Below are 21,470 nucleotides of genomic sequence, written 5' to 3' on the forward strand. Positions count from 1 at the left end.
CAGCAGGGACTAGACACAGGGATAGATGAACAATGAGCCCTATCTGAGGGCCAGGCTGGTGGGGCCAGGCGAGTGCTTCACTGGGGGTTAGGGATATGGTCAGTGGAAGAGACAGAAAAATGGGGGAAGGATGAGAGACCTGGGTCTGGGCATCTCTGGATGGCAAGGTGAAGGCTGAGGCCCTACCCCCTGGATTCTCCCTTGGGAATCTAGACAGTAGAAGCCATGCAGTAGGGCAGGTGACAGGATCTGGTCAGGAGTCACTGGAGTGCCTATTTTGGGTGCAGAAGTAGACAATCCCATTTGTGGAGCTCTACCCATTAAATGGGGCAGCACCTCTTTCCTGACAGGTTTGGAGTGAAGCTCATGGGAGGCAATCATGGGATCTTTGACATGGGCAGTTCCACCCCATCCTTTACTCCCACTTCTGGTACCACAAGTTCATCTGTGCCCCAGGTGAACCATCTCTTACAGCCTGGCCTAACTCACCACCCAGCCAGCCAGACTTTGTGAGACAGCAGACACCCACTCAGTTTGAGCAAAGTGAGGCTCCTGCCACAGCCCTGAGCCTGCCTCCTGCCTTCTGCCTCTGCATAGGCCTCGAAATGGCCTGGGTGCTCCTAGCCCTCTAGGTGAGCTAGGTCTGGATCTGGAAGCCTGGCCAGTCACAAGCTACATGCCCCATCTATTAGAATGGTCAAAAGAAAAAACTGACAATACTAAATGTTGATCAGGATTCAAAGCAATCGGAACTCTTAGACATGACTGGAGGGAATGCAAAATGGCACAGCCACTTTGGAAAACAACTTGGCATCATCTTATAATACATTTACTATACAACCCAGAAATTCCATTCCTAGTCATTTACCCAAGAAAAAATTAACTTAGAGTCCCACAAAAACCTGTATGCAACCATTTATAGCAGACTTTTATTCACAATTACCCCCAAATAGAGACAACCCAAATGTCCTTCAACTGGCAAATGGAAAAACTGCAGTATATCCATATAGTGGGTTACCACTCAGTAATAAAAAGGAATCAGTTATTTGTATGAGCAACAATAGGGATCAGTCTCAAGCGTGTTATGCTAAGTAAAAGAAGCCAGACTCCAAAGGCTCCATACTATTGATTCCATTTACATTGTGGAAAAAGCAAAACTATAGGGACAGAAAACAGACCAAGGCTGTCCAGGGCCTGGGGGTGGAGGGTGGAGGAGTGGGAATTGATTACAAAGGGGCAGAAGGGAACCTTTTTGGGTGATGGAACTATTTTATATATTGGCTGTGGTTGTGATTATATGACTATGCATTTACCAAAACCCATAGAACTTTATACTACAAAGAGTGAATTTAGTGTATGTACATACTTCTTCGTTAAACCTGACTTTAAAAAAAACACATATTGCCCTGGATGGGTGGCTTAGTTGGTTGGGGTGGGTCCCATACACCAAAGAAAAGTTTGGCAGTTTAATTCCCTGCCAGGGCACATACCTCGGTTGCAGGTTCGATCCCCAGTCAGAGTGTGCACTAGAGGCAACTGATTGATGTTTCTCTCTCACATCGATGTCTCTCTCTCTCTCCCTCACTTCTTCTCTCTCTAAAATCAATAAATATATCCTCAGATGAGGGTTAAAAAAACCCAAAAAACATATTAATCACAGCCACTGTTTCTGAGCACCTACTAGGCACTGTGCCAGGGACTCTGTATATTTTCTCATCCATCTACTCACTTGATCACTCATTCAGCAAGCACTAATTGATGCCTCCACCAGCTGCAGCACCATGTCCAGTTAATCCCCTCTAATGCCTGCAAGCCACATGGCTCCCAACTTGTGTATAGAAACCTACAGGAAGATGTGGCCAGAGCCCAACCATAGGAGTAGGAGGGTGAGTGACCTTGAAGGTTCTTTGTGGGTACATTTCCACAGGGAGAGGAATTCCTAGCTTTGCCAGACTCTCAAGGGAGTTTGCAATCCAGGAAGAAAGACTGAAGTGATGGTACAAAGAATGATACCCTTGGTATCTCTCTAAGGTGCTGGCCCTGTACCATGGTCAGGCGGTGCCTCTCACAGCTCTGAGCACAAAGTCTGAGTTGGGTGGAAGGTCTAGGCCCTGGGCTCACTTATGTGTTCAGTTCTCTTTCTGTGGCTGGTCCTCTGCTTGGGAGCCTGTATGTGTCTGCCCAGCTTAGACAGGAGTGACCCTGGTTTCTCTGGTGAGAATCTAAACGTGGAAACCCCCTGGCTTCTCTAGTGAGAATCTAAATATGGGAACCCCCTGGCTAAATCCAGTGGGATTACACATGCACAGAAACATTGTACATCAGGAGCTGGTGATGGTTGTACCACAACACAAATGTAATTAATCCCACTGGACTGGGTGCTTAAAAATGGTTAAAATGGTAAATTTTATGTTATATATTTTATCACAACAAAAATAAATAAAAATAACCCAGAACAGGCAAATCTGTAGAGACAGAAAGTAGATAGATCAATTAGTGGTTAGATGCCAGGAAAATCAGGGGTCATGGCCAATGGGTGCAGGGTTTCTTTTTGTGGCAATGAAAATGTTCTAAAATTGATTGTGGTCATGGGTACACAACTCTGTGAATATACTAGACGCCATTGAATTGAATGCTTTCAGTGGGTGAAGTGTGTGGTATGTGACTTATATTTCAATAATGCCGCTTTTAAAAAATATTTTTGTTAAAGCAGTAAGGCAGGAAATCCTTTCCATGTTGGCTACTCTAATAGAAGCTATGGTTTGTCTGGTCTGAACCTGGCTCTGACATAAGTGTCATGGAGTCATCAGGAGCCGCAAAGCTTCTCTGCCCTGCCACCCTGTGACATGGGAGGGAGCCCTGCCAGTCTGGCTCCCAGGGCTAGAGCCATTGCCACATCCACAGACTCTGGGAAGGAAGCAGAGTTGTAGCCTCTGCAGAATGAGGTTAATGAGAATCTGCTCCAGGCTCCAGGGGTTTTGAGCCTTAATTAATACTTCCAAGGCCCTCGGTGATTGTGAAATCAGAGGTTCTGTAAATTTGCACAGCAATGGCCTTATTAGTACCAGCACATCACACAGGAGAAAGAAGCCAGCCTTCTGATCATTGACTTAGGTCCCTGGAGAGGCTGGTCCTGGGGAGTCCAGGCTAGGCTAATGCTGTCTCTCATGGCCCCTTATTTTGCTTTCTAGGTCATTCCTAGGATCTGAGTAGTCTGGGTCAGTCTGAGGCTCCAGGGAAGAAGCCACCCTGAGCACCGTGATCAGGCTTCTGATAGACAGTAGAAGACCTTCACTTTGGGGTCTGTGCAAGACAACCAGGCAGCCCCCCCTCCCCCCGGAAGCAGTCTTGATGATTGTTCCTCCAATGAAGGAATAGTCTTGATGATTGTTCCACCTAATGAAGGTAGAACATTTCCTTTTCTATAAATCTCAGGACTCTGGTGTGAGCACTAGCCACCTCCCAGGTGGCCATCCATTTTGCGTCTGATGTGCCTCCTAGGTTTGAGTACAGTCAGGCGCTGTGGCGCCCTGAGGGAAGAACTGGCTCTGCCCTCTTCCCAGGGAAACCTAGGGGTGTAAAACAATCCCATTTTTCCTTAGCTCTGCTCTTTCCTGCATAATGGCTCCTTCCTGGCCCCTCAAGCACCCTCCCCTGGTAGTACCCTGGGTTCTCCCAAGGCTGAGTGGTACAGCCTCTCTCCTCCTTTATTTTGGCACTGTCCTCTGGGATAAATCCTCAGATTGCATCATCCTTTGGGTCACCCACCCAAGAGTACTTCATACCAGCCTTGGAGGCCCCTGTTTGTGCTAGGCATCTTGATGCCATGCAGAACCATCCCCACCTGGCAGAGCCTCACTGCCCTTGGACACTGTGGCCACAAACCTATTTGTAACTACTGGGATAGTTTTCTGGCCAGGGAGGTGGGAGGAAGAGGGAGACACATGCCAGGAGCCCAGATCTGTGGCCCTTGGTGCCCTCAGATCTAGGGTTGGTGACTCTTGAACTTAAGGACTCTGAGGCCCATGAACTTGAATATCTGCAGCCCAGGGAACTTATTTTAAGCTGGATGTCCCTGGGTATCCTCAACCCATGGGACCCATAGCCCCAGTGCCTACCGACACTGGGGCCTGTGACCCTGGGCCAGCTTCTTGTATGTGGACCTCTCTTACCAACCACTTCGATGGGTATCTTTTAAAACATGGCACAGCCTTCCCCCAACATCAGTCCTGTTTCTGGGGGCTAATCCCAGCTTTTCACATTTCCCTTAGGTATTTCACCTTCTAATGAATACAATTTGTCACTCCTACCAGGTAGCTCTGAGGATTGTGCACATCATTCTTCACGTCAGCCATCCTTCCCTTCCTCTGTCCCTCCTGGCTTCCTGACATCCTCAAACATTGCTAGAAAATTATTTATCTCTTTCCTTATCCAGGGCCTGTCAAACCAGATAGGGCTGAGGCCAGAGCCCAATGGCCCCCTGCCAAAGATTCCATCAGGGCTGATGTAGATCTCTTCCACAGCCTTCTCAGGGAAGCAGTGTGTGTCGTGGTTAGACCCATGGGCACTCGAGGCAGCTTCCTGGATTCAAACCCTATCTCTACCTCTTACCTGCTGTGTGACCCTGGGCAAGTTGTTTAACTTTCTGAGCATCATCTGTAAAATAAGGGCAATCATAGTACTACTTCACAGGGCTGTTGGGAGGATTAAATGAGGTCATTTGTGGGAAATACTAGGCCTGGCATACAGTAAATACCCAAGGAAGGTCAGCTGTCAATGGTGCCAAACCAGCTGCTTCTGAATCTCCTTGAATATCCATTGTCCATGTCTAAAAATGTGTCCTGAGAGGATGGACAGGCATCTTGCCCAAGCTCAGGTGACTCCTGTCTACAACCTACCCCCAGACCTGCCTTCAGACTCCCACCTCAACAGAGGAAATGCTGCCCACAATAGATGGATGCTGAAACTCCCTCCCCAAAAGTTTATGTAGCATGCCCAGTAAGCACCCCCCAGCCCCACTGACCTCCCCACCCAGCTGCCCCACCCAGCCGCCTCCCAGGGCCCAAGGTACGACAGTGAGGCCACTTAATGAGAGGGTACAGGACTCTGCCTAATCAGACCATCTTAAGGGCTGTTTGGAGAGGCTGGCTTTCTTCTATTTATAGTTAAACTTCTCTGCCATTATGGCCCATCTCTAATTTGGGAGCTCTTTTATTATGTTTTCTTTATGTTCTCTTTATGTGGCTGTGTGGAAAAATAAATGAAAGGGAAAATCACAGTGTGGTGGTTAGGAAAAACTGCCGGGGGGAATGGCAGGCTTCGTGTTCACTGCCTTAGTGGCATGTCTGGGTGTCCTGGGGCATCAGAACAAGACATGGCTTTTCCCAGGCTTGGTTATGGGTTGCTCATGGGGCAGGGCTCCCCATCCTGACTGTAAAAACAGACTGGTGTTTGAATCCTCGCTTTGCCATTTGCTGCCTGGCTCCACTTGAGTAGGTTCTACCTCTCCAGGCCTTACCTGTCTTACCTTTAAAATGGGATAATACGCCAACTCAGCTTCCTGGTGGGAAGCTGAGGCCTCAGTTCCCTTTGGAGATGACAACGGACAGCTTAGCAGCAAGAGCAGGAAAGGATGAGGCCCAGTTCTGGCCTGTCTGAGGTGCCCAAGAACCCTGTCCCCATGCCTTTTGGAAGCTACAGAACCACTGCCCCTCCCCACTTTTGCAGTGATCACTGCCCTGGGAAGTGCGAGAGCCCAGTGACACCAGGCCAAGATGAGAAGAGCAATCCTATCTGGAATAGGGACTGTCCTACAGCTCCCCGTGGAGAGGCAGGAGTTAACATGGTCACAGTGGGTCACCGAGTTCCAGGCACAGACCTCCCTGTGCACGAGTCCATTTTAGGAGAGTGGCCAGCAACTCCTCACTGTGTAGCAAGGCCTGACTTATTTTGAGCTGGGTGGAACAAAGTCTCTGTGTCTCTGTGGTGTGTGGTCCATGCTTGTGGTGAGGCTGTGGTGGGTGGGCCTAGCTTCGGTCCTCATCTGAACTCCTGTGAGTCAGCATGCCTGCAGGGTACCCAATCTCCACTCTAAAGGTCTGGTTTGACTCCCATCAGGTCAACTGGACAGGGCAGGCTCATCCATAGTCCCCCGCCTGAGGCACTTGGGCAAGGCAGGGCAGATGCTAGAGGTCAGCAGGGTAGCCAAAGTCATGCCTAGAGGCTGTGGTTGGGTCAAGGTCACTCAGCCCTGTAGGGTTAAATGAGTTAAGTGTGAAACACTTAGAATCATGACTGACACTCTGCAGTTCCCTTGTGGCTCAGCCCTGCTCCTCTGTCAAACAGGACAACCAGTCACCTGTGATGTCTCCCCGTGTCCTCCAAGGCTGGATAATGAAGGATTCCTGCCTTAGGGCTGGCAGTGAGGCCAGGGCAGGCTGGCAGCTGCTGTGGCTCCACCTGGTTAGGGTGGTGGGCACATGTAAGATTCAAGACCCCCTTTCTGCCTGACTTCTCAGCCCACTTTCCTTTGCTCAGAAAGGGGCCTCAGCAAGCTCTTGGCTTACCCCTATGACCCTTACTCTTAGGGTTCAAGTCAGTGTGTACCATGTCTCGAGCCCTAAGTGATTCTCTGGCACTTCGGCTTTTCCTCTCCATTGCCCTGGTGAGGGTATACCTGGCCACCCGTGGAGACACACCTGGTGTCCTCTATATGAGGTGCTGCCCTAGCTGCTGGCAGGTGTGTCTGTCAGCAGACGCAGGACTGAGCATCCCAGTGCCCCGGCCCCAAGATAGACTTGCATTCCACTTCCAGCTGTTTAACCACCCAGATGTGTGGCTACCAATAAGTCACTAGGCTTTTCTGGGTTAGTCTCCTCTCTGGCCATGTGAGGGTGATGATTCTGACCTCAAGTGGCATTTGAGGATTGGGTGGGAGAACAAATGGGAGACCCAGTATGGGGCCTGGCATATAGTAGGTGCTAAGGTCCTCCAACAAGGCCTTAGTGACTCACCCTGATAGCAAGGGACCCTAGAACAAATATAGCATGGCCTGCCAGTTTCATTTCCTTAATTTCTCACCAGTCCACCCCCGCCTTGTCTTACCCCACCACTTTTCAGGCCTCTCTAGACCTCTTTTCTGATCCCTCCAGTCAGTTCTCCACACTCAGAATGAACTTTAGAACATGAATCAGAGCAAGGCACTCCCTGCCTATATCTATGGTTCCCCATTGTCTTCAGGGTAAAGTTCAGATTATTTGACCTGACCCATTAGACCGATGTTATCTATCTCTGCCAGCTACTCATCACAACTGCCCCCAGCATATTCTATGCAAGAGCTGCAGGGAGTGACTTGTTCCCTGGACATGCCTTGCACTTTGTATCTCCAACTTTCCTGTATGCAGTGTATAGAATGAGCTGAATTTGGCCTCTGCAAAGCCCCCTCCCTCCTACTGTCATCTCCTGTTAGAAAAACTCTCAGGCAGGCTCCAAATCTTTTTGAGCCACCATCACATAATCAAATATGTACCCTATGTAAACCCTGCCCTACCTCCGCATGAAGCCTGCAGTCCCCACTGCAGGAGGTTGTGGTGCGCCTGTCTTTTCTCTCATCCTCCAGCTTATTCTTCATTTGTTACCCACTATGTTATCCATCTCTTTGGTGATGGACTAGGATTGGGGAACCAGATGGAGAGAGAAGCATGAGGCCCAAGAAGGGCTTTCTTGACAGTGAAACGGGGATCTGCCTTCTACATGGCAAATGTAAAACTTCTGAATCTTTCTAAACTGAACTCTTTCACAGGTTCTTAGAGATCCTCCTCATTCCCTCCTCACTAGGAACTTCCGAATGCAGTTCTCTGGCATTGGGTTCATCTCCTTAGGTGGCTGCTTGTGACCCACTCCAGCCTCTTTCTGTCATTGTCCCCTCACCTGGAAGGAAGCTCTCTTGGACAGGATCCCTTTATGATGACCACAGGCCAGCTCCCTTGTGTTGGGAGTTTGGGGATGAGTGTGAAGCCCACACTCTGTAGGCGTCTGTAAGCCACTGAGAGAAATTTGGATGTTAGTATTTTAAGAGTGTGGGAACCCCCTGGAAGGTTTGAAGCAGGGGAATGACATGATAGGTGTCTACTGCAATGGTCCAGGCAAAAGATGATGGTGGATTTTCCTAGAACGGGAGTTATGGTGGTGTCAATGTAAGAAATGTCAAAACCTGTAAGAATTTTTTTAAGATTTTTATTTTATTTTATTTTAGAGCAAGAGAGGAAGGGAGAGGAAGAGAGAGAGAGATAAACATCGATGTTAGTTGTTTGGTCAGCTGCCTCCTGCATATCCCCTACCAGGAATCGAACCAGCAACCTTTCAGTGCACAGGATGACACCCAACCAACTGAGCCACACCAGCCAGGGGGATACCTGTAAGAATTTTTATGAGTTTATTTGAGCCAAACTGACAACAATTGCCAGAAAGCAAAATCTCAACAGATTGAAAAAATGCTCCAGAGAATGGCAGTTTGCACCGTATTATAATCAAAGGAGGAGGCATAAGGAGAGTTACATGAAACCTATTGGTGATGGATTAGGGAGGCGGGAGAAAGCACAGGGGGGGGGAATCTCTGGGATTGGATAAAGAGTAAAATGAAGAGACACATACTTCTTTTACATTGGTGGGTAGAGGATAGTTACCAGTTAACATTTTTAGCACATAGAGGTGATATGGGGGGGAGAAGATAAATACACTTTTTTTTTTTTTTTTTTAATCTTTACCCGACGATATTTTTTCCATTGCTTTTCAGAGAGACAGTGGAAGGAGGAGAGAGAGAACCATCAATGTGAGAGAGATACATTGGCTGGTTGCCCCAACCCTGGGGCCAGGGATCGAGCCTGCAACCGAGGTATGTGCGAACCCGGGACCCTTCAGTCCACAGGCCGATGCTCTAACCACTGAGCCAAACCTTGTCCAGGGCAAGATAACAATGAAGGGTTCTATAGTTTTGCTTTCTAGTGGGAGATTGTGCCCTAGGGGGTCTGGAAAAAGGGATTATTCAGACTTTCCAAAGGTATGTTATCTTAGATGCAAAAAGACAATAGACAGGCTCAGCTAAAATAAAGACTGACCTTTGTCAAGGAAGATACCAGCCTAGGACATGACTATTTACCCTGACTGCTTTTAGTTGAGAAGTTTTCATTTCAGACCACCCTATGTGGTTACTTTAGGTGTCTGATTTTGTAAGGCCACCATGCAGGCCTCCCTTGAGCTTGTCAGGTTTAGTATGTGGCCTCCTTTTCTTTGACAGAGGACAGGAAAATTGTTTGGTTGAAAGTGGAGCTGACGGACTTGCTGCTGGTTTGGATGTGAGAAGCAATGAAAGGAGAAGAGTCCAGTTTTGGCTTGAGTGACTGGGTGAACAGAGGTTCCAGCCACTGAGAAGGGGAAGTCTGGGGTAGAGTAGGTTGAGGGGGCTAGAAATCAAGGGTTCAGTCTTGGTCATGCAATATTTGAAATGCCTATCGGATACCAAGTGGAGCTATCCAGGAGGCAGATAGATAAATGCAAGGTTTTCATCTGCCCATATGGTGCCTTTGTGCAAAGGAGAGAAGGGCATCCTTTCCTTTAGGGGAATGTAGCTTCTTACCAGGGCACATGGTTTGGTGAGCAGAGCACAGCTGGACCTCAGCCTGTGAGTTCCTTTGGCCATGCACCTTTGTGCAGCAAGCAAACTGTACAACTCTGCATGGTAGCCCTGGATGTGCAAGTCTGGAGCTCAGGGGGTTATTTGGGACTAGGGAAGAGCCATTAGCTTACAGGATATTTATCTGGATGCTGTGTGGGATGGCGACTCCCCCTGCTCCCAGCCAAAATGGGAGGAAGGACTGGAATGCACCTAGGTAGGCTTCCTTCCCAGGGCCAAGCTTTCCTTCTATTCCTGCAGGTGAAGCCCTCCTGCCTCCCTGCAGGGCTGAGTAGCTGTGGGCTCCTCAGTCTTGCCTTCTGTAGGTTCATCCTGGGGAGCAGCACACAGGCAGGGACTAAGGAGGCCTTGTTCTCTCTCTCATCTCACTTTCCATCCTTCCCGCAGGGGTGTTAATCCCTGTCACCATGCTGATGGCCATAGTGTTCCCAGAGTGACCCGGCAGCCAGGGTAAGCAGCAAGCAGGAGGAGTGTCACTTGCAACCTGACGGGAGGAACAGGAATAGTCCCCCAGGCCACAGATACCGTAATGGCTGGAGAAGCAAGCAGCCAAGTGTTTGACAGGGGGGTGGTTGGCGCCAGGCTGCCTAGATTCATAGCCCAGAGCTAGTCCTTACCAGCTGGGTGACCTCAGCAAGTCCATTAGCAGCATTAAGCCTCAGTTTACCCTGTAAAATGGGGCTGATAACAGTATCTACCTCATAAGGCTATAGTGAGAAATGAATGAGTTCTTTCACATAAAGCAATTAGCACAATACTTCAAATTGTAAGCACCCACCCAGTCAGCATACGCTTATATGGTGCATTTTAGAAAAGCCCTTCCCAGTGGAATCCCAAAGCTCCCTATTAGTTGCTGACCAAAGCAAGCAGGAGGGGAAGTGGCCTTGCTCAACTGGTAAAACTCAAAAGCTTCTTCCTGCCTCTCCAAACTGGTGTCCTCAAGAGCTCACATCCCCAGAGCCTTGTGGAGGTCAAGCTTGAGTCATGGCAGCTGAACAAGGGACTCTCCCCTTTGCAAATACTTTCAGAGAAGGCGATTTCACAACTCCTCAGGACCCAGTCCAGCTCTGCGCAGACCCCACCCTTGTAAGTTTTCCTGGATTGTGCCCATCTTCCAGTTGAACACTTTTCTATCTTCAGAGTGAAAGGGAAATGAGCTCAAAGTGGAAGCTTTTGTCTGCCACCCCCAGACCTTCTCTTCAGCCTCTGAGGGGTTCTGGGCCCCTTTACAAATATGATGCGTGCCTTTAGATTATTTTTCTAGAAAAAAAAAATCACCCAAATACATATACCCACAAGCCAAATTTCGTAAGATTCCTCATCTTTTAGGAAAAGTGTTCTTTATAAGTTGACGGTTCAACTGGTGGGGTCTGGAGTTGAGTTTCCTGAGTCCCAATGTTGATTCTACTGTTTACTGACTCTGAGACCTTAAAATCGTGCAACATCTCCACACCTCGGTTTCTCTTATCCTTAAAATGAAAGCAGCAATAGTAGCTCCTTCATAAGGTTTTGAGAGGGTTAACCGTAGGGTGACTAACCTGTCCCTGTTTGGTACTTTCCCATTTTCACACTGAAAGTCCTGCTTAGCCCCTCAGTAGTTGATGAACTAGGACAGTTGGTCCTCCTGGTAAATGACATAATGCCCAGGAAGCAATTAGCCAGTGTAGGCAGTTCATCCAGGTTCCATCACTGTTCGCTTCCACTACTGGTCTTTTCCCTAATTAATCAATTTGATAGGAATGTTGCCCTAGGGATCAGGAGCCCAGACTTGGTTTACCACTCAGTCCCCCGTCCTGCTCTAATGGCTTCCTGGGCAACCCTCCAGCCTCCCTGAGCCTCAGTTTGTTCACCTCATCAAATAAGGGAGATGAACTTGAGAGTCACTGGGGATTCTTCCCATAAAACTTATGAGATTTCTCCAGGGACACCCTCCCAAAACCTGGTAAGGCAGCCTTGAAGGTAGATGGCACCAGCTATGCATTTGCCTACTTGACAGGTCAATGAGCAAAGCCCACATGTGTTCTAGCAACACAGTCTGCCCAGGGAGAAGTCTGGATTTGAAATTTCATTCGCACCTCTGTAATGATGTTTTACCTACAACTAGGGCTGTACACCATATAGGGTATGGACTAGCTGTGCCTTGTCAGCTCTGCAGAGTCCATGCCTGGGCCTGGCATAAGGTAGTGTTCCACAAATGCTTCCGCAGTTTCACTTAATTTTCCCTGCATCTGGGGTAGCAGAATACTTTACATGACAGGTATACACAGTTCTGTTGGTAAAAGCTCACCCTCCTCCTGACCATCTCAGAAGTGAATCCTGTGGATGAGGGCATGTGTCACTCTGGGCCCTAGGCCCTAACCCACTGGCTTCATTGATCCTAGGGCTGTCTCAGTCTGTCAACTTACCAAGAACTCCGGAGCCACCTGCCCCACCCCAGCAAATGGGAAATTGGCTTTCCTGTTTCTCCCTCCCTTTAATCTCTTCCTTCCATTCATACTGATGGAGCACCTAGTTGGCTAGCCAGTGTTCCAGTATTTGTAGGGACACAAGACAGGCAAAGACCCTGCTTAGAAAGCTCTTTATTGATATGCACAAATATCGATCTGTACTTCTCAGAAAGAGAAGGGGAGGGTCTTGATTACGAGTATCCCAAAGAGGTGGACATTTCCTATTGTGCACCTTCTAGCATCCATTCCCTCTTTCCTTGGTGCTGTGTTCCACATTTTATTTGGATGTCCACCCTTCCCTCATGCAGCCCGTGGACTTCCCACCCTCCCCCAGCTGGAAGTTGGACATTGACAGAGTGAAGCCAATCAGCAGGCCCCATCCACCTGGCCACAGCAGTTGGCTAAGGGGTGGACATCAGACCCAATCTGGGTCAATCAGACCAAAGGGACTTTTGATGGGCCTCTGGGGAAATGTTTTCGTGATTATCTGAAGAAAGACTCACTGACTCTTCTGGAGGCAGTGTGGACATGGGTTTAGAAGAGTTTTGACCCCTTTGTGGCCTTGAATGTGGCTGGCCATGCTAGGGATAAAGCCCATAGCTAGAGGCAGACAGCCCTGAGAGAATTCTAGAGTGGTGAAGCCAGTGCCCTGACTGAACCTTGGCTGGAGCGTCAAGCACCTCTGGACTCAGAGGTTTCATGAGCCAATTCAATCCCTTTATTGTTTGTGCTAGTTTGGGTTGGGTTTTCTGTAACCCGCAGCTGAGATCATACTAGCTGATCTCACTAAAGAGGATTTCAAATCAGGTTGCAAGGTCTAGACTGAGGCAGCCTGGATTCAGGGGAAGGAGGACCAGGTGACCCATACAGCCTTGCACTCCCAGCCCAGGAGAAGTAGGAAGGTGACCACAGTGCGGACAGAGGAGCCTAGGGGCAGCAGGCCGGGTGAAGGGAGGGCTGGTGCCCAGCTCCCTTAACTCCACCTGACTGATAAATGCAGAGTGAGGTCCACTTAAAGAAATCAGAGCAGTTGCCACTTCAAAGCAGGAAAGATGTGTGTAAGTGAGTGGAGAGGATGTAGGTAATTATTCAGAGAGTACAGTTTTCTTGATATTTTTCTGGATATGTGTATGGAGCAAAGGGAGCAGCAGGAGAGCCAACAGAAAAGGGAAATGTATTGAGGGTATGCACTGTGCCTGTCCAAAGAGGCACAGAGATAGAGGCTGCAGCACTTTGTATGCTTATCTGACCACAGCACCCTTTTTTAGGGAGCATCTGAGACCCCACCAGATACCCATGGACTTCACCCATGGATGAATAAAGGGTTTGTTGGGAATAATTGAGTCTTCCTTTTGTGTGTGTATTTGTACAACACACTGGCTCTTCCTCATGACCAGTGGGGCTGAATGCCATTTGCATGTCATGTCTGGACTTTTTCATGCTTCGGGGAAGGGGAAGTCTTGCCTGCAGGGAGGGGGGCTGCAGTGTGCTAGGGGGAGCTGGGAGCTCTGAAGGCCATCTTCTTTGCCCCCTTAGGGGCCTGCCAACTGATTTCACATACCCTGCATGCCTTGAGTGGCAGAGGGACACCACTGAATTTTGAGAAGCAGGTCTGAGGTTGTGAAAGTTGGATGCCAATACTTACCCAGCTATGAATAAACTGAACATTTCTTAGGGCTATTTCTGTATAGTTATGAATATGTGAGGATATTAAACTCCCAGGTTACACACTGAGAGTATTATTTGAGCAATGGTTGGATGCAGAGCTGGAAATGCAAACATCTTTTCATTCCTCCCTCCTGAAGCACTGAGGAAAAAATAGTAACAAAACAAAACAAAAAACCCCTAGAAGTAAAGTCAGTTGCTAATACTTCTAAATAGTTCTAAATAAAAAAAGAGGAATATGACCACTTTACTTAATTGTGGTGGGTTTGTGATGCATTTTCTCTATGAGTTAGGAAAGCAATTGCCATCAGACTAACTACTTGTGCCTCCGTTGTGATAAAACGTTCCCTCTTATGGGGCTCACATGCCAAGCAGTGGACCTTTTAAAGCACTTACTGTCTCCAGAAGTGTTCTCACATGTGGGGCTCCTGTGCATACAGTGAGAGCCCTGTTAGCTCTCTCTTTAAGGACCTGTCATGGTACAGGGCAATCTTTTTTTCTTTTTTTTAAATATATCTTTATTGATTTCAGAGAGAGGAAGGGAGAGGGAGAGAGAGAGATAGAAACAGCAATGATGAGAGAGTCATCATTGATCTGCTGCCTCCTGCACGCCCCTGACTGGGAATCGAGCCAGCAACCTGGGCATGTGCCCTGACTGGGAATTGAACCGTGATCTCCTGGATCCTAGGTTAATGCTCAACCACAGCACATTCTTAATAGAACATGGGTCCTTGGAAGCAGTGGCCAAGGAGGTCTCTGCTGCTCTGGCTCTGTCTAGAGGCCCATGTGATGCCTTGGGGCCTGTCCAGCCTCCTTCATACCCTTGGTCACTCCATCCTGTCCTTCCATCCTCTGAAGTATCATAAACCCCACTCCCTCCCCATCTGCAGTCCTCTTACCTGGTAAAACAGGGGCCATCTTCCATGGGCATGTGCTTAGCCTTTTCTTCTATCTCCTGCTTTGAATCTGTCTCCTCCCACCACAGTTTCCCTACAGCCCCTGGGTTGCTGTTCATTCTCCAGAGCTCCCTCCAGTGCCACTGTAGACCATGGTTCCTGTGCCCTTGAACACCCCCACTCCAGCGTTTGAGGCTCCTGCATGCTGTTCTCCCCTCCCCAGCCCTTGCTCTGGGCCCTGGCTGAGCCTTTCTCACCTCAAAGACCTATCTTCATCTTGGGTAACTCTTACAGGGTATGAACTCCCTATCCCACCGTCCAGGTCACAAGCTTCCCTAATATCCCTTCCACTTCCTGCCATGTCTAGACCTGACCCTGTAGTCTTGGCTCCTAGGGAAACACCTCAGTCAGAACTGAGCACCCTGTATATTCCTTACCCTCTGCCCCATGGAGGCCTCTGGCCCACAGACCTGAGGATTTTGTGCCCCTTCATTTCCCACTAGGACCCTGTGGCCACCATCTGCCTCCCTCTCAGGCCCCTGCACTCCATCATCTCCATCCCTCAGCCCCTGGAGCTGCCATTTGTGGTCCCTGCCTAGGTGAGGAGCTGCTGCCTGGTGACCCTACTTTGGCAGTGGTGAGAACAGCACCAGGTGTTAGACCATTGGGGTCAGACTGGACCTTGGTTCTGCAACCTCAGTACTTGAGTTCTGTTAAGGAAAGAATTCAGAGCCAAGACTCAAATTATCAGAGAAAGTTTATTTAGAAAGTCACAGAGGTAGAAGAAGTGAGCGGTAGAAGAAATGGGTTCAGGAAACAAGTTACAGACGCACAAGAAGGGTCCTTGGAGCTTAGGAGAGAGAAGGATAAAGGTAAGGCCTGTGGAGGACAGGGAGAGAAGAGGGCCTGGAAAGCTGTGGGCATCTCCCCAAAGGGAGCGCACACTGGGGCCTCCGGCCTAAGGGCTTTTAAGGGTAGAGATTTTAGGGGAGATCCCAGGGGAGGGTCCAATAGAATATTCATTCGTTTTCCAGGTTGTTCTTTCAGGGTCATGGTCTCCACTGATTGTCAGGGGCCAGGTGAGGGGAGTTATTAGTCAATGCAGCTGATCCTGAGGTCAGGCTTGTCTGGTTTTGCTTCTTTTCTGGGCCTGGAGCTGAAACACAACTGAGGCCTAGATGTATTTGATGTGGGTCAGAACCTCATTGTCCTGGGGACTTAATGCTTAAGGGCTATTATTTTTTGTACCCCGAAGGAGATCTAACCTGCATGACTAGCAACATGCCAGGGGAGGAAAGGTTACCCTGCCCTCCAGGTCCTTGTTTTCCCAGTTTTGCCCGTTGCTAGGCAAAGCACCTGGGGCTTTCCACCCTGGCGGCCTTCTGTACCTGGCCCATCCTTCTTGCTCTGCTAATGTCTGTCTAAGTGCCTACCACACGACTAGCCAGCTGCAGTGGGAATCCCCCCCCTGCAGCCTCCCTCTCCCCCCACCCCACCTGGGCTCCTGTCCCCAGTTCCTAGGGTCACAGCTAAACTCCAGTGAAGATGTATTAATGTATAGTTTTTCCCTGTAAAATAACAGGGACTTCGTTTCCCCCCTAATTGTGGGCAGCTGTCCCCAGATGACGCTTCTAGCCGTCCCTAATCATCCTTGGGTGGGGGAGTGGGAGAGGATCCAGGACGAAGGAGACAAACCCAAATGGACCCTGACCCCTCCTGGCTTGGGCTGGAGTTCTCTGGACGTCCACAAACCGCCTCCTCCAAGAGAGTGTGGGCCCTGGGCGCCCCCTGGAGGCTGTGCTGGCTGCGGTCTCGAAGCACAGGGGCTCCCATCAACTAACTTCCTACCCATCAACTAGAAAAATAACCCCTATGAAAATGAACAAAGGACAGGTACAGACACTTGAAATGAAACACAAATGCCCAGTAAAACGTTAAGCTGATGTTTACATACGCAGGATCTGTTGCAAGTCTATCAACCTTAAATCTTTTGACAATGCTGCTAGGGAAGGGCAAAGTATTCCCATACTACTGATGAGTAAACTGAGGCACTGGAGCCTAAGTGACTTTCTCAAGCCCACACAGTAATGGCAGGGGAATGGCCTGATTCATTACACAAGACAGATTCTCAACATATTAAAAATGAACACTCTGGCTAAAAGCCAAAGTGTAAATTAAAATAATTCATTCAATAATTTACAAGTATTTATCAAATGCATACTGTGAGCCAGGTCCTATTCTAGGTGTAGGGGAATACATACCAAAACACAAAGAAACAGGAAGCTTACATTCCAGTGGAGAGAGACAGATAATAAACATATAACCATATTCTGACAGGTAGTATAAGTGTTTTGAGAAGGGGACACTTGAGCAGGGACCTAAAGAAAGAGGGAGGGAGCCCTGGCCATGTAGCTCAGTTACATGAACCGTTGTCCTGATGTGCCAGGGTTTCAGGTTAGATCCCCAGTCAGGGCTCATGCAGGAAGCAGCCAGTGAATGCATGGATGAGTGGAGCAGCAGATCGATGTTTCTCTCTCTGTGTGTCTTTCTCCCTTCCTCTCTCTTTCTAAAATCAATCAATAATAAAATAAAATCATGTGTGTGTGTTTAATCCTCACCCAAGCATATGTTTTCATTGATTTGAGAGAGAGGAAGGGATGGAGAGAAAGAAACATCAATGTGAGGGGAAGTTCACATAGAATTCAGGGGGACCATCTTATCTAACCCATCACCAGACTTAAAGGGCAGCCTGCATAGGAGCCCAAGGAAATTCCAGATGAGTGCATCTGCACCTACCGATGGGGCCCTGGGGATCCTGGGTGCCCAGGTCTCCATGGTCTCTCTGCTTCATTAGATCTTGAAGGCACCTAGAATTCACAGTGAACTTCCCTTTAGTGAATTCCCTGTCTGTTGACCTGGGGTAGGAAGGCCAGGCCATGACTGTGGTCTGCATAGTCTCCTTTGCTCCAGAGACAGAAGTCCAGAGTAAGGTCAGAGGGATATCAGGTAGCCCTGGAGGAGGCAAACCCAATTCTTTCCCAGTGCCTACCATCTTCTTGCTGTGGCCAGAAGCCATTCCCTTCCCCGCTGTTTTGATCTCATGACACCCCTTTGAAATTAGATGAATCACTCTCTAAAACCTACTTATGTTTCATATGGTGAACTGCCCTGTTGTTCAGTGCTGAATACTTTTGTTGATTCTTATGTCCACTGGGGCTCTTTTGAGTCCTGCGTAGACCCCTTAAGAAGGGGTGAACTTGTTTTCAGGATGAGCAGAAACAGGGACAGCACCTGGAAAAGAAGGTAGCTGAAAGTAAGGACTACTCTGGGCGCCAGCTATTTTCTCCACCTCTCTCCCAGGGTCACAGAGTCTCTCCGAGCTTGCTCTCTTCTCTCTCCCAACCAGCCAACTGCCCTTTTGTTCCCCCTTTACTCTGAGTTTCCTTTCTCTTTCTCCTACCTTCTGTTGACTGACCATTTCTGCCTCCTCATATCTGAACGTACTGCTGATCTGAACATCCCCGGACACCTCCCTTTCCTCCTTACAATGTCTGCACCAGCTGCTAACTGCCTCACTACTACAGTTCTTCACTCATGTCCCTAAGCCAGCTCATCTAGTATATGCCAGGGCACGTCGTATATCTCTGGATGGGTTGGTCTGGGTCATGGTCCCCTCACAGTCCAATCAGCAGGGCCAAGCACAGAGGGCACTGAGATGGCCAGTACTAAAGGCTGTCCCTTCCCTTGGTGCCCCGGGTGATGAGGGTACCTGTTTTCTCATCTTGATTTTCACTTGTTGACTATTATTGTTGCCTAGTGGTCTTTTGAGGGTCCTTAAAAATTCCCCAGGCACCCAGCCTGGTTCACTGTGGAGGCGCCTACCCAGATGCCTAGCAGAGGGAGAGCCATTCATAGTTAAACAAACAATCATTTCCTCCTCCATCTTTAGTCTCACCTTTCATCAGAAAGGGAGGGGCAACCATATTTAATAAACACCATCCATTAGATTAAATCAATGGTCTCTGAATATTGCTTTTTTCTAGAAACAGTATCTCTCCTGCCTTCACAGAACATGTGGTCAAGAGGAAATTGAATAAAATCCTTTAATCAGCCACAGTTGTATTCGAATCATTTAATTTAAGATCTGACAACCACAAATTATTTTTCAGGCCAATTTTAGCTGACCAGGAAAGCTGGCCCGGTTGGACTCCAGCTTAATAAATCACCCCCTTGCCTGATCATGGAAAGTTCGGGAAAGAGATTTTGCTGAGGCTTTTCAAACATAATCAAAAACAATCTCCCATGCTGTGTGTGTCCTTGGCCATCTCTCTTCACCAGGCTTTTTGGCTGCAGAGTAAACCCTTGGGCTGGAGGGAGTCAGAGACATGAGGCAGGGAGCTGTCACCTCCACAGCCTGCATTTTTTATTCCTGGCTCCAAGTTCTCACCGCCAGGAAAACAAGTCAAATCAAAGTAGATGCCAGACACGTGCTGCTTATTGTAGCTCGCCCTCTGCTGCCTTAGACTTTTCAACACCTATTGAAACCCTCTCACTGGAAAACATAAAAGAGGAACTTCCGATTTAAAATAACACCCACTAGACATCTCTGATGTGGCCTTTTCCAGACTCATGTTAAATCACCTGTGAGGTCCCAGTAAAGGGTAATACAAGAACCGCCCCTTCAGAACTAGTTCCAAGTCAGCTGTGTCTGAGCCCCTGGCAGACATATCCTCTGACCACTGGGCAGATGCTGCTGGGCTAAGAAAAACCCACGTGCCTTCATTCTACCCTTATTGAAAGCAACAGCCATATGTCTACACGAGGAATTGCTTTGAGGCCAGCCTGCCCATTTTCTGCATCTGTTCTGAGGAAACAAAATGGCAGGAAGTTGGGAGGACATGGGCCCATGGCCTTCTTGGGAGTATAGTACCTATAAGTAAGTGGTATTAAGAAAGGAAGACTCTGCTGTGGGCCAGTGCATGCAGGGAATTGTAAAATTTTTTATGAAATCCAGTTAATTTAGTTCCTTTCTTAGAGATGTGCTGATGTGAGACTAGAACCATCAACAGCCAAGGTTACAAGAGGGCACATGTCCCTGCAGGGACCTGGGATATCCTAGGATAGAGCTAAATATGAGCACCTTCCAGGCCTTCTGGTAACTGTCTAGACTCAGGCAGCCTCTTCCTGGTACTGGGCCTGGGCCTCCTCACCAGTCTCCTGGCTCTGGGTAATCTTCCTCTTTGCAGATGGGCACTTGGTTCCTGCCCCCTGCAAAACTTGAACTCACGCAAACATGGCTCTGGGTTCATGTGGTCATGACACTGGACCTAGTAGTTCGAGAGCCAGTATAATCCAAGGAGGCTCCCTGCTAGCCCCTTTGTGAAGGTCTCCTGGGAATGGAGTGCCTCATGCACCCTTGTCAAAGTCGTAGGTGGCTTCAGGGCCACTATCCTGTAGGGGTTTGTCAGGAGGCCCCATTGGGAACCTGTCTAAACAACAACTGCCAATACTTAAGAATGGGGATGGGGTGGAGATTTGGAGGAAGGCTGCTGAAGCCCCTCATTTCCCCCACTAATGGCACCACCATTGCCCTCACCCCCCTCTTAGCCCCAGGTTGACTTTTCCCATTAAACCTGACTCTGCCATTTACTCCTATGTACCCTCAAGCCCCTTTCTTAATTCCTGATCTTCAAAAGTGGAACAGGGATGACAAGAGCCATTCCCTTCCAGGGTTGTTGTGAAAATTAAGTGACATCAGAGTTGAAGACCATAAACTACTTTGGAAATAATAAGGATAATAAATCTTTTTGACCTAGATACAACTAGAGATCATAGAAAATGTAGATGAGTGTAGGCTGGAGATATGATCTTGCTCTAGAAATATGAATATGTTTTGAATTGACACAAGAAAGAAGTACATTTCATTAAAGAAAAAAATAAGAGAATTTATGTGTAGCCCTACAAACATGACTCATAGAGTAGAACCATAAAACAATTTGTCTGTCTCCCTTTGTCCTTTAAATGTATACTATGGAGCTAATTTTTTTCTTGCCCCTGGGTGAAATTTAAGCTACATTCCCATATGACCCCTTCTTTACCCTTTGGCCTGGCACTGACTTTCAGCTTTCTTCCTCCAGGAGACTTCTTGATCAGGCTGCAAGACAACCTCACTCTGGCTCTCTCATGTCAGAGGCCACCCCTCATCCACTGAAAATATTCACTCATCCTTTGCCCTCATGACCTCTGGATGTGCAGGTAGGTCCCAACACAGCTATTTTCCTAGCTGCCTGTCGAAGCCATCTACTCTCCTGTGTCCTGCCATCGAGATTTCTCTGGCATGAGTCATCCCAGTTCACTGCATCCCTGAAGCTCCAGAGGACATGTATTGAGCTTTTTGAGTGTCTTACAGAAGCTCTTTTCCCCAAGCCTGAGTGACGAGCAAGCATCCTTCACTATCACCCCGGGGACAGGAGCGTCACAGCCCCAAGTCTCCAAAGGTGCCCACGAGTCCAGCATGCTGCACATGCCCAATACATGGAAGCCATCCTGGGCTTCTGATCCTGCCTCCCACTGCCCCTGTTCTGACAATTTCCAAGCCCTAACTCCCAAGGCAATCCCTAAGTGACACAGTTATTGAGAGCCAAACTGGGATTCTACTCCAAGCCAAAATGTGCCTTTTTTGTCTTTGCCAACTCTCTCCAGGGAGAACTGTTTCCACTCCTATGTTATTATAGGTGGGCAGGTGAGAGAGAGAGGGAAAGGTGTCCCAGC

The 21,470-nt window shown here is 48.4% G+C and overlaps 1 long non-coding RNA gene across 1 annotated transcript in view; it reads left to right on the forward strand.

Moving 5' to 3' along the window:
• LOC308547606 overlaps positions 1-21,470 on the forward strand; it is a 62,727-nt gene that overhangs the window by 36,603 nt on the left and 4,654 nt on the right. The window contains exons 3-4 of the long non-coding RNA XR_013997523.1: positions 8,795-8,893; positions 20,837-20,954. This is a non-coding gene — a long non-coding RNA (uncharacterized lncRNA). The remainder of the gene's footprint in view (positions 1-8,794; positions 8,894-20,836; positions 20,955-21,470) is intronic.

The sequence above is a fragment of the Miniopterus schreibersii genome (genome assembly GCF_964146895.1).
Source record: "Miniopterus schreibersii genome assembly, chromosome: 18".
NCBI classification, from domain to species: Eukaryota; Metazoa; Chordata; class Mammalia; order Chiroptera; family Miniopteridae; genus Miniopterus; species Miniopterus schreibersii.